The sequence below is a fragment of the Nycticebus coucang genome, chromosome 7 (genome assembly GCF_027406575.1).
Source record: "Nycticebus coucang isolate mNycCou1 chromosome 7, mNycCou1.pri, whole genome shotgun sequence".
Classification (NCBI taxonomy): domain Eukaryota; kingdom Metazoa; phylum Chordata; class Mammalia; order Primates; family Lorisidae; genus Nycticebus; species Nycticebus coucang.
The window spans coordinates 52008598-52025395 of NC_069786.1; the positions used below are offsets into that span (position 1 = coordinate 52008598).

The window sequence follows — 16798 nt, forward strand, 5'->3', positions numbered from 1 at the left end:
TCAGATTCTTGTAAGAGATTAATGCAATAAAATATATATCTCACTAAGATGTATTTCTACCTATTATGTACTACTTAAAATATCAACTAGCAATGCAAAATAAAACCGCATGGTTTCCCCTATTTGTAGTTTCAACTGCATAATTTGGCAATTTAAAAGGGTGGTCAGGAGCATCTGACAAGAGATGTAAAACTGAAACTAATTGTATTTCATTTAGCATCTATTGATAATACTTTTAGCTGTTTAAAAAAGAATTTATTTTGCTGCAACCTCCTGTAAAGCCATTTATACCTAGAAAAGCCTTAGAAATTGACATATAAGCAGAGGGGATGACTACAAAACTGTTAATAGGTCATTTAGATCTCATTTTTCCTCATTACGTTTCCTGGAATGTTAATGAATGAGTTTTATGTGACACAGGTTTGTCCTTCTGGGATTTTTTCCCCCTCAGATTTATTCCCGATGCTACAAAGAATTTGAGATACAGGTTCCTTGCTGTATATTCTCAGTATACAGCATATGTGGATTCTAGTTCCCCCCAAAACAAATGGATGGGATTTCTGCTTTCCATGGGATTTTTTCTGTGTTAGATCTATGCACAGATTATTTATCAGCAGTTAACCTACAAAATAAGTTTTATCCAAACTTGGCATGCATATAAATTATCCAGGAAATTTGTTAAACTGCAGATACTATACGGTGGGTCTCTGTCAAGTCTGAGATTCTGTATTTCTTTTCTTTCTTTTCTTTTCTTCTTCTTTTTCTGAAATCCAGAATCTCACTCTGTTGTCCAGGCTAGAGTGTCCGTGGTGTCAGCCTAGCTCACAGCAACTTCAAGCTTCTGGGTTCAAGCCAGCCATCCTCCTGCCTCAGTCTCCCAAGTAACGGAGACTACAGGTGCTTGCTACAACGCCTGGCTAACTTTTGTAGGGTTAGTACACATGGGGTCTCACTCTTGCTCAGGCTGGTCTTGAACTCCAGAGCTCAAGTGATCCTTTCCCCTCAGCCTCTCTGAGTGCTAGGATTAGAGGTGTGAGCCACGGTGCCCAGCCTTGGCATTTCCAATAAGCTCCCAGGTGACACTGAAGTTACTTATACAAGAATCACCCTTTGAGTAGCAAGGATTCAGGGGTCCTTAAACTTTTTAAACTTTTTAAACTTTTTCAAACTTTTTAAACCGGGGGCCAGTTCAATGTCCCTCAGACCGTTGGAGGGCTGGACTATAGTTAAAAAAAAAAACCAAAAAACTCCTATATACCGGAGGTGGTGCGTTCAGACCTGGCCCTGGCCAAAAACTGCAAAAAAAAAACAAAACAAAAAACTATGAACAAATTCCTACGCACACTGCACATATCTTATTTTGAAGTAAAAAAACAAAACGGGAACAAATACAATCATACCACCACATGCGGCCCACGGGCCATAGTTTGAGGACCCCTGAAATTTGTTCAACATGGTGAAGTCTAAGAATGACCTATATCCAAATTAGCTGGGGGTGTTGCAGATTCTTTGTCCTAACCCTTGTTTTACACAGTCAAAATCTATGTATGCTCCCTTTACTCCTAGGAAAAAATATTTTTATAGAATCCTTTAGGGTTACTTGTATTAACATATACATTAAATTAACAACAACAATACATTTGCCTTAAGTAGCTTGTTGTTCTGTACTTTTCCTTGAGAGCAGAGAGGATTGAGTAGGTATTAGAAGAATGGGCTAAGAAATAATAATGGTTTGCCTTACTGGGAAATTCTGTCTGTCTGGTGTGTGGATCATGAAAATGTGCGTGTTAGCAGTTCAGGCACTCCAGCTCTTTATTTTTTATTTAATTTAATTTAATTTTTTTTTTTTTGAGACAGAGTCTCACTATGTTGTCCTTGGTAGCGTGCCGTGGCATCACAGTTCACAGCAACCTCAAACTCTTGAGTGTAAGTGATTCTCTTGCCTCAGCCTCCCAAGTAGCTGGGACTACAGGCACCCACCACAACACCCAGCTATTTTTGGTTGCAGTTGTCATTATTGTTTAGCAGGCCCAGGCTGGGCTCGAACCCACCACCCGTGGCGTATGTGGCCAGCGCCCTTACTCACTGAGCTACGGGCACCAAGCCCACTCCAGCTCTTTAGAGTCTGCTAGAAAGTTGAATGAAAAAGCAAAAAATCCCAATGCTCATCCTTTGTATCTTTTATCTTAGATTGTCTCCTAAATTCTCTTTTTAGACTACTGGTCCTACCTAGCCCCAAAGATGCCTTGGTTTAAAGTATGAACCTATTTGAAGTTAATGACTCCTTCCTGTTGTTTTTTCCTTTTCACTTTTCTCCTGCCTTTCTCTTACTTGTCCCTCAATACCCTGTTCTAGTATCCCCTCCTCCTGAAAGTTTTCCTGGTAACAGGTGTAAAAAGTTTTTAAAATACTTATAATGTGCCAGGCTCACATCTATAATCCTAGTACTGTGGGTGGATTACTTGAGCTCACGAGTTCAAGACCAGTCTGACAACAAGACCAGTCTGACCAAGGGCAACAAAGTGAGACTCTGTCTCAAAAAAAAAAAAAAAATTACTCATAATCTTTGATTCAATAATTTCACTCTATGTATTCTTAAGAATCAAGTTGACAGGAATACAAAGATATTCAAAGTAATGTTGTCTATAATACAGACTGGCAGCTGTCTTTGTAGTTTCTTGAATAGCTAACTTGCTGAATAAATTTGGGTATGTCTTTCCATTAAAATACTACGCAGTCAGTAAAAGCAACAATATAAATCCACATTTATTGTCACAAAAAGAGATCTTCAATATTGTGTTAAAAGAAAAGATTTCTAAAACATTATTTTAATAATACTATTGAAAATAAATACCATACTTGGTTCACTGATGTGGCCTAAGTGCTTAACATGGAGAGCTCTTTATAAATATTTGTTAGACAAATGGATATGTTGAGTGTTTTCTGTGCTCCAGGGATTGTTCTAAGAAATGCACTTCTATCATCTCATTTATCTTTACAACAATCCAATGAGGTAGGTATAATTACCCTCGTATTATACCTATGCTCAGAGAGAATAAGCAGATTGCCCAAACTCCTAAGATTGTAAGTGACAAGACCTGGTTTTAAATGATCTAATTCATTTAGATCTGATTTTTTGGTTTTTATTGTTTTTAAAAGTTGTACATATATTATAGAAAATGCTCTGAAAATATTTATATCAAGCTATTATCAGTGGTTTGATGTGACCCAAGTGGTAGAATTATAAGACTTTTTTCTTTTTTATCTATGTATTTTCACGCTTTCAAAGTGAACATGAATTATTTCTGTAATAAAATATGTTGAAAAGGAAGTCTGGTGTTGATTTGACCACCATTAGCACCACTACTAACAAAAAGGCCTTTGTGGCATTTTTCTTTCTCTAGAAAAAATGAATTATTCCCTTGCCATGCTATCTCAAAACTCTGTTCCACATCTACCATTACTTTTTTTACTCTTTTATGGTCATTATTGTTTGAATTCTGTTCTTTCCAACTTGACTAAGTTGGAGAATATGTTTTGCTCTTATTTGTATTTTTAGGGCTAATACAATGTCTGGAGCACAAGACATCTGTCCAAAGAAATTTATCTGATTGAAATAGTACCTTAAAATACCAAAACCAGTGTTTGTTTTCACCCCGTCCCCACTTTTTGGCCCCATTCCTTGTGCAGTGAATATTATGTATTTGTTTCTCGGCTCTGCCATGGCAAAGCAGGCCTCCATGGCCCTTTATCTCCCACGGCTAAGGGCAGTAGCCACTAAGTGTAAAAAAATCAAAACAAAGCACTTTCTTATCTCCCTGATGGAGTAAAAGCAGTGAAGCCCAAATAATGCTTAGTTACCAAAAGCCACTCCAGGTGGCTAATCGAAAGGGTATTGATTTTAGCTAGTAAATAGCCCTTAATATAGTTGGAACCTGGGTTGAATATGCAGCCTGGTAATTAGGTAATAAAGCAAACAAGGGCTGGAGAGAACTGGGCACAGTTGGATAAGCAGCAGCCTGTCATCCGGGAAGCTCACAGAGGTCTAATACTTTCTCACATTAAGGACTCGAGTTACCTTCAGGACTCCATGTCTAGTGTTTTCAGCCATTAAATAAGGAAAAAAACTATAAACTTATCATAGCATATGAGATATAACTAAAAGCAATTGTAAATGTTTTGCAAATATTATATGCAGTGGAAATGCTTCCTGAAGACAGATGTTGCAATTTAATAATCTTAAGTAGGGAGGTTTAATAACTCTTTTAGATCATCAGGATAATATTTAGTGCCCGGTGATAATTATTAAACAATTCTCAATTTGTTAAATCATCTGATACTCCACACAAATCCATGGTTTGATTACTTCCCACATTATCCTCCAACTGTTCAATGTTCAACGACATGGCAAAGTGGCAGAGGCCAGTTGGGGAAAAAGAGAGAGAGAGATTAAGTTAGGCAGAGATCACTTTGAGAAAGAAGAAAATCAGGGATAGAGGGTCAGAGGATGAAAGCGCAAGCAAACAGGTTAGGATGCAAAGGATCTAAATTCGAGGTGGTAAATTACAAACCTAGAGGTCAACTTCAGTGTCCAAGTGCATTGTATCAGAGCTGCCTTAAGAGTTTTTTTTTTTTTTTTTTAGATATTAAAAGACTGTTTATTTATTTATTTATTGAGACAGAATCTTGCTCTATCACCCAGGTTACAGTGCCAGGGCCTCAGCCTACCTCACAGAAACCTCAAATTATTAGGCTCCAACAATCTTCCTGCCTCAGCCTGCTGAGTATCTGGCACTACAGGTGTCTGATACCATGCCTGGGTAACTTTTCTGGTTTTTTAGAATAGGTGGGGTCTCACCATGCCTGGGTAACTTTTCCGGTTTTTTAGAATAGGTGGGGTCTCGCCATGCCTGGGTAACTTTTCCGTTTTTTTAGAATAGGTGGGGTCTCGCCATGCCTGGGTAACTTTTCTGGTTTTTTAGAATAGGTGGGGTCTCGCCATGCCTGGGTAACTTTTCTGGTTTTTTTTTTTTTTTTGTAGAGACAGAGTCTCACTGTACCGCCCTTGGGTAGAGTGCCGTGGCGTCACACGGCTCACAGCAACCTCCAACTCCTGGGCTTAAGGCGATTCTCTTGCCTCAGCCTCCCAAGTAGCTGGGACTACAGGCACCGGCCACAACGCCCAGCTATTTTTTGGTTGCAGCTTTGGCCGGGGCTGGATTTGAACCCGCCACCCTCGGCATATGGGGCCGGCGCCCTACTCACTGAGCCACAGGCGCCGCCCAACTTTTCTGGTTTTTTAGACTAGGTGGGGTCTCACTTTTGCTCAGGCTGGTCTCGAACTTCTGAGCTCAAATGATCCTCCTGCCTAGGCCTCCCAGAGTGCTAGAATTACAGGTGTGAGCCATCTTACTTGGCCTTTTTTGCCTTTTTAAAGATTTGGCTGCTAATGTTTTCTAAAAGCTGAAAAAAAATCTTATAAAAATATCCAAGAGTTTTAGTTTATTTTGAAAATTCAGAGTATCTATTAACATGGACCTAATTCCCCTATGACAACAATGAATAAGAGTTTGTTGAGGCTATTACTTTTATTTATGCTAAAAATTTTGATTATGGAGGCTGGGCATGATGGCTAACACCTATAATCCTAGCACTCTGTGAGGCTGAGGTGGGTGGATTGCCTGAGTTCAGGAGTTCAAGACCAGCCTGAGTAAGAGCGAGACCCCAGCTCTAAAAATAGCCAGGTGTTGTGGTGAGCACCTGTAATCTCAGCTACTTGGGAGGCTGAGGCAAGAGGACCACCTCAGCTCAAGAGTTTGAGGTTACTGTGAGCTGCGATGCCCTTTACCGAGGGTGACAAAGTGAGACTGTCTCAAAAAATGAAATAAAACTTTCGATTATAAAAATTTTAAAGCTTACTGTAAATTAGAAAGGTAAATATCTATTTACCTACATCTAGACTCAATAGCAGTTAATATTTTGCTATTTTTATTATGATTATGATCATAATCATATGCCTATATTGATATGTTTATATTTTTGCTGAACCATCGTAAAGTGGATATGTTTATCTCTAAACACTTTAGTATGCATTTCTGAAAGTAAAGACAGTTTCTTACATAACTGCAATATTATTATCTGGAATAAAAACCAATTGTAATTTCCTAGTGCCATCTTTATTCAGTCCATGTTCACATTCCCCCAAATGTCATTCACATCAATTTTCTTTTCAAGCTGGGATTCAATTAAAATATGCGCATTGTATTTGGTTATGTTACATAATCACTTTTACTTTGGAGCAGCTCCCCCCCCTTCTTTTCTTCTGTGACACATTGTCTTGTTGAAGAGAAGTTGTCTTGTGGACTAGAATTCAGATGTAAAACCTAATTAACTCAGGTTAAATAGTTGGGACAAAAATAATTCAGAGGTGATCGTGCGAATTTTGTGTTATGTCACGTCAGAAAGTATACAAAAACTGGATATCCTAGTGTTTGTGCAAAGTTTGACACCAGGTTAAGATAGCGAGTGGGTCAACCCCATTGAATGTGTCATATTTTCTCCAATTTGCCACAGACCCTACCTACCACTTCTTATTTGTTTTGCATTACTATAATGAACTAATTTTACCTTTCTAGGGAGGCATATGTGAACCTTGACCTAAAGTATATTACATGCTGCAGTCTAGTGTATGTGATAAAAGCATGTACTCCTATATCTCTGGAAGAAGAGAATACTGTCTGGCTTCAAGTCAGAAACAGCTGGAAGGAAAGAGGGTGTGAGGGAGGAAAACTTCAGAACTCATGTTCCTGAACTTGGCTCAGAGAAGTCTTGTGTCCTTTATGTAGAGTAGACCACAGAGGCTGCCAGCTCTAGTGAATGACTTTTTATTTGACCTGGGCAGAAAGGTAAAATACTAGCAGAGAAATCATAACAAAGAGGAAGATATAATTTAAAATTCTATGGAAGTCAAGGGTTCTTTTTACCTGGGCCTTACATTTAAGAAGGGCTTTGATAGAGATTGAGTTTTCCAGAGGCAGAGACTGAGGTGGAGGATGACACGCAGGTGACTTCTGCAAGGAAGAGGGCAGACGCAGAACTGAGCAGAGGGAGAAATGAGGTTGTGATATAATCCCAACAAGGCCTCTCTCACCCCCTGAGAAAATTCTGGAGCATATACACCCCATCAGAGTTATTTCCTAATCATCTACCCGAATCTTTATACCCCTGACTCATTCAAACACAGGGTAAGGACTAGCCTAGTAAAGGAACAACCTTGAATCAGGCAGTTCTACAGTCCAGACCCCACATTTAAAATTCTGCTCTTATCTCTAAATGAGACTAAAGGGACATTTACTGAAATTTTCCTTTTGCTGAGAATTAGTTAAACATTCTAATTCTGTAAAAATTAAAATTATCCTATGATTTTTTCAATCTTGTTTTGACATTTCTTTACTTATTAGGAGTCTCAAAAAATATTTTTAAAATGGTCCAGGCATCTTTCAAGTTTTATAAGGCTCTGATACTGCTTCAATATCCCAATGGGTAGAAAAATGAACCCATTTACATGGTTATAAATTGTGTTGGCATCCTCAATGAAAAACACTCTATAAATGCCAGTGTTGTGCTGAAGATCTAGCTCACAAATTGTAGATAGGTATTAGTACCAAAGGGAAATGAATGGAGGAAACTGTACTGTCCCCTACTGTTGCTGTAACAAATTGCCATACATTTAGTGGTTCAAGCAGCAGAAATTTATTGGCTCAGTTTTGGAGGCCAGAAGTCTGAAATGAGCATCACTGGGCTGAAATCAAGGGGTCAGCTGGTTGTACTCCCTTTGGAAGCCGTAGCAAGAATCCACTTTGCTGCTTCCAACTTCTGGTGGCTGTTGGCATTTCTTGGCTTGCGTTTGTGTTACTCCAATATCTGATTCCGTGGTCACTTTGTGATCTACTCTTCTGCATGCAATGTCGCTATTACTTTTTTCTTTTAAGGGTACCTGTGATTGCATTTAGGGCCCACACCTGTAATTCAGGATAATTTCTCTATCTCAAGATACTTACTCACATCTTCAAATTCCCTCTCCCCCACCATATATGGTAACATTGACAGCAGGCCCCTTTGTGAGGGCAGTACATTTGCTCTATTTCAAAACTACAATAGGACTGAGTTATAGTGAAGAGTACATGCTCAAAAAAACATTGCCTTGTTCCACATTTAACTATTGAATTATATTTTTAGAATGCACATGTCTCTAAAGTTACTAGATGTTTTGGTGAAAGTACATTTGAACCCCTTTCCATCTGATTACTAAAGGAAAAATAAATAATTAAGTTTATTAGAAAATATTTTAGATGCTGTGACACCCAGGTTCTACCTTCTTATATTACATCAAGTTGTCTCATTTTCAGAAACTTAGCCAGGGTTGAGTTAGGCAGAAAGAGAACTGGATTATTTATTTATAGTGAAGTCTAGAGAATTTTAAAGCAATAAACTTTCCATTAAATTGTAAAATTTCTCCTTCATAGACATTACTTTGAACCATCCTTTTTTTGCTGTTTGTTTTGTTTTATGCCCCCCTAAAGAGTTCTTTCAAAAATGAACTTCAATTTGTAATCCAAGGGTAACAGAACAAAAATCCTCTACTTCTCTTTCATTTCTAGGCTTTGTAGGATAAGTTTGCTAGTATAGAGGGAATGAAGGAGATTTGCTTTTGAGGCCAAAGTATTTGACGAGGGAACCGCACCTGTTACCCTCTGGCTTATGCTCCTTGTGTGTAAAACACTTTCCTCTTGGCTTCGCAGAAATTAGGTCAATGCCTCCATGTTTCCAGGCTACTTACTAAATTAAGGTAAAACATGCTCACTTTAAAGCTAGTCATATGCAGAAATAAATCTTTTTCATTGCTGTTATTATTCTTTTTTTTGATATTCAGATTCATTCATTTTTTTAAAGCCATATCATAACATTACATTACAAAGAGTGTCAAGTTTATTTTGAGCATTCACTGCTGAGATTTACACCATTTCCAGGTTGTATAACAGGTATTCAGATGCGGAGCTGAGCAAATCTCCAGTTTCTCAAGCTGTTTACCCTTGGCTCAGCTCAAAGTTTATCACCTTTCACTGGGATGATAACTAGCCTTACTCAGAAGAACCTAACTCCACTTTGCTTCAGCTTCCTCAGCAGAACTTAATAGCAGGCTGTGTTCCAGAGGCAACATTATTCGGTTTCCATCATCAACATTTGCAAAAGCTTGTTTTCAGTGCTGCTCTGGTTTAGGAACAAAGTGGCTAGATGTATAGGGAAGGAGTACATATTTCCTTCCCCCTCAAGACCTCTAAATCTAAGTAAGTTTCTTGGTGCCACTTTATATTGATGCTTTAAACATTTATTTTAAGAATATTTTCCCAGTTTTTATAAAGCAGAAGTAAATATTTAAATAAATAAATAAATAGGTACTTAAGGTACCTGTTTAAAAATATATTTAGTATTTTTATTCTATCTTTTCAAGGATCATATATTTTCACCTCATTCTTGATCCTGACTCTGAGAATCACTGACATGGGAAGATTTTCTGTTGAATATTTTTAGATGTCTATAACTCTGCTGTTAAGAATTCATGTAACAAGTAGGAGGAGATCTGTTAAGTCAGCCATTCTAATCTTAAAATCTCAAAGTGGTTTGTCCAGTCCTGTTGAAGGATTTAAGGTTTTTCCTGGATAGCATTATTAATCTTTTGGAAACTCTATATTTTCTTTTACTTCTAAGTAGTAAACTTGTAGTCTTTGTTTAATTTTTGGTTACTTTCCTGGTATTTGCAACTGTTGTTAACAGTACTTTCTAATTCATGTAAACTAGTTAAAATGTACTAAAGTTAAAGAATATGATGGAAAAATATGTGAACCTGTGAAACTCAAAACAGTGTCTTGGCAGAATATTGGAACAAAAGTCAGAATGACTGTGGTTCAGGGACGGGAACTGACCTTGGTGATTCTTTTACTGACAGTCTGTATGCCAAACATTTTATATACACTATCTCTTTCTAACCCAGTTTGGCCACTTGCAAGCTGTGCTATTTGGACATGTTAGTTAATAGTTCTGTACCTCAATTTTCTCATTTGTCAAGATGGAACAAAATGAAACCAAAAACCCAAAATACCTTTAGAGTTATTTTGAGGATTAAAAATTACCTGTACCTTGTTAAGACTAGTGCCTGGTACAAAGTAAACATTATGTGAATGTTTGCTATCAACATTTCTTACTGAAGAATATACCCAGGTTCTGAAAAACTAAAGAACCAGGCAGTGGTTGATGAACTTATAAGAAGATGGATCTGAAGTCCACACAGTATTCTCTGTTCTAAGCCGTTTCTCATTTTTAGTGTTTGCTTTATGTTTAGCTCACATTGTAACCTTAGGTAAGTAAGCTTACCTTACTTAGTAACCAAGCTTCTGGACTTGGTTCGTCATTTATATAATGAAAGCATGGGGGTTAATATTTGTGGACCCATTCAATTTTAATATTCCATGGGAAAATCTGTTTTTCTCTAGAAATAGGCAGGGACTAAAATAGCTGGCCCTAGCCATATGGTGAATGGTCATTAAAAGTGCACAGTAGAATTATCACTGGAAAGTTTTCCCACGGTAAGAAAAGTTGACTCCTTCACAGCTGGGTTTAAGATGCTTCAGTAGCAGGTAGCCTACACCCCAGGCCTGAGAAGGGAAGAAATTTTTGTTGCACTAGAATGTAGGGAACAACCTAATTTTGCCTGACAATAATACAAAAACAAAATAAATAAATGGTGGGCAAACTTAGACTTTGGTAAGATAGGAATGAATACAAAGAGGAAAGCTTTTCAAAATTTTGAAGCCATACAAGGGTGAAAATCCATGACTGCCCTGAAGTTTTCTTAGGCACTGGAGAAAAAAGATAGGTGGCACCAAGGTTATTTGACACTAGCAATCTGGAAGGTAGTAAACATAGTTTTATTCCAAATGCTGAGTCATATTTATGGTGACAAGGAGAAACGCTCAAGACTCTTGACTTCCCTGAGGTCTTGGTCTTCAACAGCTTGACTTCTGCTGAAATAATTACATCATGTTTTTAAAGTTGGTTATGATCAGTGCTTCCCTTCCCAAAACCCTATTTAGAATCCCCCCCCTTTTAGCCCCGTGAGCTAAAAGAAGCCGTAGCAATTGTTTGTTGAGAAGGGAAGATTTTTTAAAAATTATTGTCTGTAGCTCTATTATAGCCTAATACTTAATTTTTAAGAGGAATTCCCAAATTAATGATTATACCCCCCCTAAAATTATTTTAACAATGAAAAGAACATGCATAGGTGTATGGGACACCTACCAAACTTTTAGTGGAATTCTTGCTATAAAAAGAGGGGCAGAGATAGGGAAGCTGAAAACTACTTTAGGTACTCACTAATAGCATCCTTAAAAATGTTCTAAAATGTTATGTTTTAGGCTAAAAAACATGTGTTTATGTTTTACCTTTAGACAATATTGATGGAGTAACTAGGAAATAATTTTTGACTTTGTAAGTTTTCTGTGAAAATCTTAAAGCAAATGTATCTCATAAATCTCTCCATTTTGAAATTATCTAGTCTCCACTTTTAAAAGTTAACAACTTTTCAAACATGCTCTAAATAACTTACTCTCTAATTACAAGCCAGTTATACCTTTTATCCAATAAGTGAAAATACCTACTATACAACACTTTCCTATTTTTTTTATTATGATTTTCAAAGACAGGGTCTTACTCTGTTGCCCAAACTGGAGTGCAGTGCTATGATCATAGCTCACTGTAGCCTCCAATTCTTGGGCTCAGATGATCCTCCTAACTCAGCCTCCTGAGTAGCTGGACTAAAGGCATGTACTACCACACTCAGCTAATTAAAAGAGTACTTTTGTTCAGACAGGGTCTCACTGTGTTGCCGAGGACAGTCTTGAACTTTTGGCCTCAAGTGATCATCTTCATTTGGCCTCCAAAATGCTGGAATTATAGCTGTGAACCATGGTACCTGGCCTAGTTTCCATTTAATTTTAATTTTATTTTATTTAATGGTAATCTTTGAGATTAGATCTATGTATGGAGAGTGGGGAAGTGGGAAATGCAGATTCAGAGTACATTGCAAGCTTCTCCATTTAGCTTCCTGGTCTGTCCTCCTTTACCTGGCTCTGGTACACACCACCTTCTTTCTTTGCTCTTCCTGAATTCCACCAGCTGCCTATGTCCTTCTGCTTTCCTGTGGTTGCTTTAGGCCCCAACTTTGGCAGGAGAATCATGTGCAGTGCTCTTGACTTTTCTCTATCTCCTCCCATATCCAAATCAGACCCAGAGTCTGAGGGATGGTCATGGGCCATTGATGAGAACTGTGTCCATGGCTTGTTAGTTAGCAAGGTGACTAGGCCCTGGGGGGAAAATAAATAGCAGACATAGTAGGTCCTTAAATAAGTCCTTTATCTAAGCATTCATCTCAAACCAATAAACACTTCAACATCTACTAATGTTACTGGCACTGTGCTGGGCACCAGAGTATAACAGACGGTGTCCATTTTCCAAGCACTGAACTGTTCTGGGAGAATTAGTGGGAAGGACTTCCATGTCTGGAATGCCATTCAACCAGAGTATACTATTTCTGGGTAACATGTTGCGCTGCACTGTTAGATAATAAATGTCTGAGATTTGGCAAAAAAAAAAAAAAAACCCAACAAAACAAACAAACAAAAAAAACCACATGTGAAAAGCATTGCTTGATATATCAACCTAAAGAGAGAAACAAAAAACCCAAGGCAAGCTTAATATAAGTAGAGAATCTATTTGAGGACTGCAACTCTTAAAATTGCCCTGAATATATGCTCCAATTAGCAGCAGTCACAAGTGGGTTGTTAAAGAAAAAGTAGAGGTAGTACAAAGTCGTTTAAGAATAAGTTACATAAAATAAACACGTTTTTGATTGGCTGTACATTATTATTTTTTTCTTTTTATCACAAATTCCAGGAATAAGAAGGTCAAGGAGTAAGGCTGCCAATCAAGAACAAAATCCCTTTAAACAATTGACCCAGGTGTGCGTGTGAGGATGTAAATGAAGTCCTATACTCGAGTCTCCAGGGCGTGATATATTTTGCCTATTTCACATAGCTCAGACTGCTATGGGCTATTTCCCCCTCAATGTACAAGGATCGGAAACGTTGGCTGCATACATAGGTCACTATGAAAAGTTTGGACACAGACTGCGCTCTGGTCCATTATTTCACTTCCAAGAAACACACTCGACAGCTTCCTTTCTGATTCGCTGGGCTTATCGGTGTTGCTGGGAGGGCTTCATTTGCTTCCACACACACGGATTTTGTTTCTTGATTTAGTGTATCGCAAAACTTTAGTAATGGCCCACGTATTAGAGTCACCTGGGGGAACTTTTAAATAATGGCTCTCAAACTTCAGTGTGCATCAGAATCGCTTGAAGGATCTAGTAGCTCAGCCCTAATCACAGAGTTTATGAATCAGGTAGTCTGACGTGCAGGAGAGAATTTGCATTTCTATCCAGGTTTTCAGGTGATACTGACGCTATACTTTGAGAGCCACAGTTTCAAAATATAAGAATTTCCAGGCCCCACCTCTAGACTGATTCCATCAGCGTGAGGATGGAAATCTGGCCTTGATGATGGCCTCTAACCTCACTGGATGGACTGTGGTTGGTTCCTTTAAGTTACTACGGAATTGGAAACTAATCAATGAATGTACTCATAATTCTGGGTCAATTGTAGGAATTCTGCAGTATTTAAGCTTTAAATAAGTGACAATCATTGATTTTGAAAAGCACCACTGCGATTTTTGTTTAAACTCACTTGACTGCCTTTGGAAGACCTTTCTGACCACCCTCGGGTGTATTTTCGAATACCACGTTAGAGACGTTATTAGTACAATACCCAGAGAAGGTTCTTAAAGAAGTGGGGGTCCCTTTGAGCCCTGTCTGCGCAGTCCATGGGTCCCCTTGGGCTCCCCTAACTCTTGTATTTTCAACAAGTGAGCTGGGCATGCTCAGTGGGCTGGGTCGGTTTTGGGGGTGGGGGTGCAAGTGGGAAGCCTGCAGCTCAGCCGCCGGGGCTCGCCTCCCCCCACCTGTAAGAGGCTGGGCTGGAAGAGCCTGTGCTCAGCTTCCCAACCCCCCTGGTGCTTGGGCTTGGGCTTCCCCGCGCTGTCATTTAGGCGGGGGGCCAGGAGGCCTGGTGTGCCTCCTGAGCGCTCGGGGGGAGTCGGGGCGAGGGCTTTGGGCTTGGCCGCGGGGTCCCAGGGGTCCGCCCGCCTGCTAGAAGCGTTTCTAGGCCCAGGGAAGCCTGCCTGCCGAGAGGTGCGGAGTAGGGGCAGCCAGATCCGGGGGCAGGCGACGAGAAGTCCTCAGGTAAGCCAGTCTCTTAAGCGCGCAGGCGGCCAAGTGTCTCCTCTCTCCTAGGCAGGTGGCCAGGGCGACCCATCCCGGGGAGGGCACAGGAAATCTAACACCGTCACAGTCTTCTCCCGGCCTAGTTCAGCCGAGGATTTTTGTCTGCTAGCCACCTGGTAAGGCGAGACTGAGGGTCTGGAGTCAGGCACCGCCACAGCGCCAAGCTGAAACTGCAGCCAGGCAGGGCCACCGTGTCCGCAGCGGCGCGGCCCCACCCGGCGTGGCCCGCTGTCCTGGTGGAGTCACGTTCACTGGGCGGCGGAGACTTCGCTGGTGCGCAGCGCTTCCCCCCACCCAGCTCGGGTGCCCGGCTCCACTTCCGTGTTTCACTCTGGGCCAGGGGAACCTGGGCCCCAAGTATCCCGGCTGGATGTGGCCCCGCGCGGCCAGGGTCAACCCCGGGGAGGGAGGAGGCGCGGGCGGGGAGGAGGAAGTCGCCGGGAGGCGGGGGCGCGGCGGCGCCGGGCGCGTCGGGTTACTCCGGCCCAGCCAGCCCGAGTGACACATCCGCGCGCCTCGCTGCGAGCACCCGGGCCGAGTCTTCTGATTCTGGGGGGAGGCGGATTCCGCCCTGGCTGGAGGAACTAGGGGCTCCTGCCTGCTGTCCCTTGGCGCTTGAGGACAAATCTCAGGTGTGTACTTCCCGGAGACCCCTTCCCTCTCGGCCCTGGGAGTGGTCCCTTTCTGACCAGGGCGAGTCTGCTGGGACTCCGGCATTGGGGGTGGTGCTGGCGGGAAACTGCGGAAAGATTTAGAATTTCCTCCAACAGATGGGCTGGTTCTTATCTAGGGCTTAGCTGTTTACATTTGCAAGGTGGTTAGGGTGTAATACATTTGTAAAACAGTCAAGTGGCAGGACTTCGGGGCGAAGGTTGGTATCTCACTTAAAGTTTATGCGAACTTTTAGCTTGGGAACCTGTCTGGTCTGATAAGAGGGATCGTTGCTCCCTTCTGAAACGAGGGTGGAAAGGATTCTGGAAGAGGACTGAGGCTTCTTCGAGAACTCAGTTGCTGAAGTGTGACAGTCCCAGGAGGAAATGAAAGGTGTACGCTGATGAACTTAAAACAGACTATACTCTCCACATAGTGACTTTCACAAGCAAAAATAGATTTGCAAAGAGTGCTTTGGCTGGAAGGTAGCTTGGGTAAATTAAGTGCTGCTCTTAGCAAATGGTCTTCAGTCTGGCTTCCACCTTGTGAAAAGGAATATTAACTCCCCTAACAGCCATCCTTGAGTTCTAAAGTAATTTACAAAAACAGATTCTCATAAAGTGGTAGTGACATAGACAATTCAAATCACACAACACTTTATAAATATCATAGGAGTCAGCTGTAGAAACACCAGCTAATTTAGTCAACTTACACTTGTATAAAATAGGTGAGGAAGGAAGTTGGTAAGTTACACTTAATTTTTATTGCTTAAACAAAACTTTGTAGTTTGCATATGTTGCAAGTTTAAGAGATGTGAAGTTTCTTTTTGGAGTATGTAGGATATGGGTAGCTGGCAGCTTGGGCCAGGCACTTCCTAGTAGTTACTGACCATGCTGATCTCTGAGTCCAGTAAGTTCTTGCTGGCCATCGTAAGAGAGTTGGATGGCATTACCCAGTGGATCTGTTGTATAGCCTGAGAAACCTTACGATGGGCGTGTTGAAATCCCCTTGTTTCTCGTAAGAGCTTTTTGTTAAGTTACAACACTCCCTTGATTTTTACAAATCCACTCTTCAAGTCATGCAGCAATATTTTAGTGAATAGTAGATAAAAGATGGGATTTTGGTCTTGAGAATCAACATTGTTGTAACAGTTCATTCTGATGACTGTCACCTTGTGAAGAAATTCTAAGCAGTGTTAGAGCTTTGCTTCCTTCTCTCTCCCTCTGATTTATTAAAAGATGCAATGTCTTGGTTTAGTTATTGATGGGGGGGGGCACAGTGATACTGATAGACAGCGGGTTTTACTGTCCCCTTTTTGATTTTTGTGACTAGTTTAATTATATTGAAAAGATGCCGCTGTCGTGGTGCTTTACTCATCTTGGCAGTCTATTATAACTTTGACACTTTCCTGGTTGGCTATTTGTTTTCTGCCTTTCACATTAGAATATAAGTTCTAGGACAGAGAGGCTTAGTCTGTCTCTCACATTTTCTTTATTTTTTTCCTTTTTTTTTGAGTTAAATTTTATTTTGTTTTTTTTTAAGAGACAGGGTTTCGCTTGGTCACCTGGGCTGGAGTATAGTGCTGTGGTCATAGCTCATTGTAACCTTGAACACTTAGGCTCAAAGATATTTTCCTGTCTCAGCCTCCCAGGTAGTTAGTGCAACAGGTGCGCACCACCATGCCTGGCTATTTTT

General features: G+C 40.4%; 1 protein-coding gene and 1 non-coding gene across 3 annotated transcripts in view; both read left to right on the forward strand.

Moving 5' to 3' along the window:
• Positions 1–8238: 8238 nt before the first annotated feature.
• LOC128591051 (small nucleolar RNA MBII-202) lies at positions 8239–8324 on the forward strand. The gene has a single exon (XR_008381489.1). It is a non-coding gene; the product is annotated as a small nucleolar RNA MBII-202 (small nucleolar RNA).
• A 4512-nt stretch (positions 8325–12836) lies between these two features.
• GPD2 (glycerol-3-phosphate dehydrogenase 2) overlaps positions 12837–16798 on the forward strand; it is a 147436-nt gene continuing 143474 nt past the window's right edge. Inside the window, exon 1 of one of the 2 annotated variants that reach the window (XM_053596966.1) lies at positions 12837–14410. The gene's annotated coding sequence lies outside the window, so the exon portion shown is untranslated. Of the gene's footprint in view, positions 14411–14798; positions 15085–16798 lie in introns of those variants that run through there. The other variant, XM_053596965.1, reaches the window with a different exon arrangement.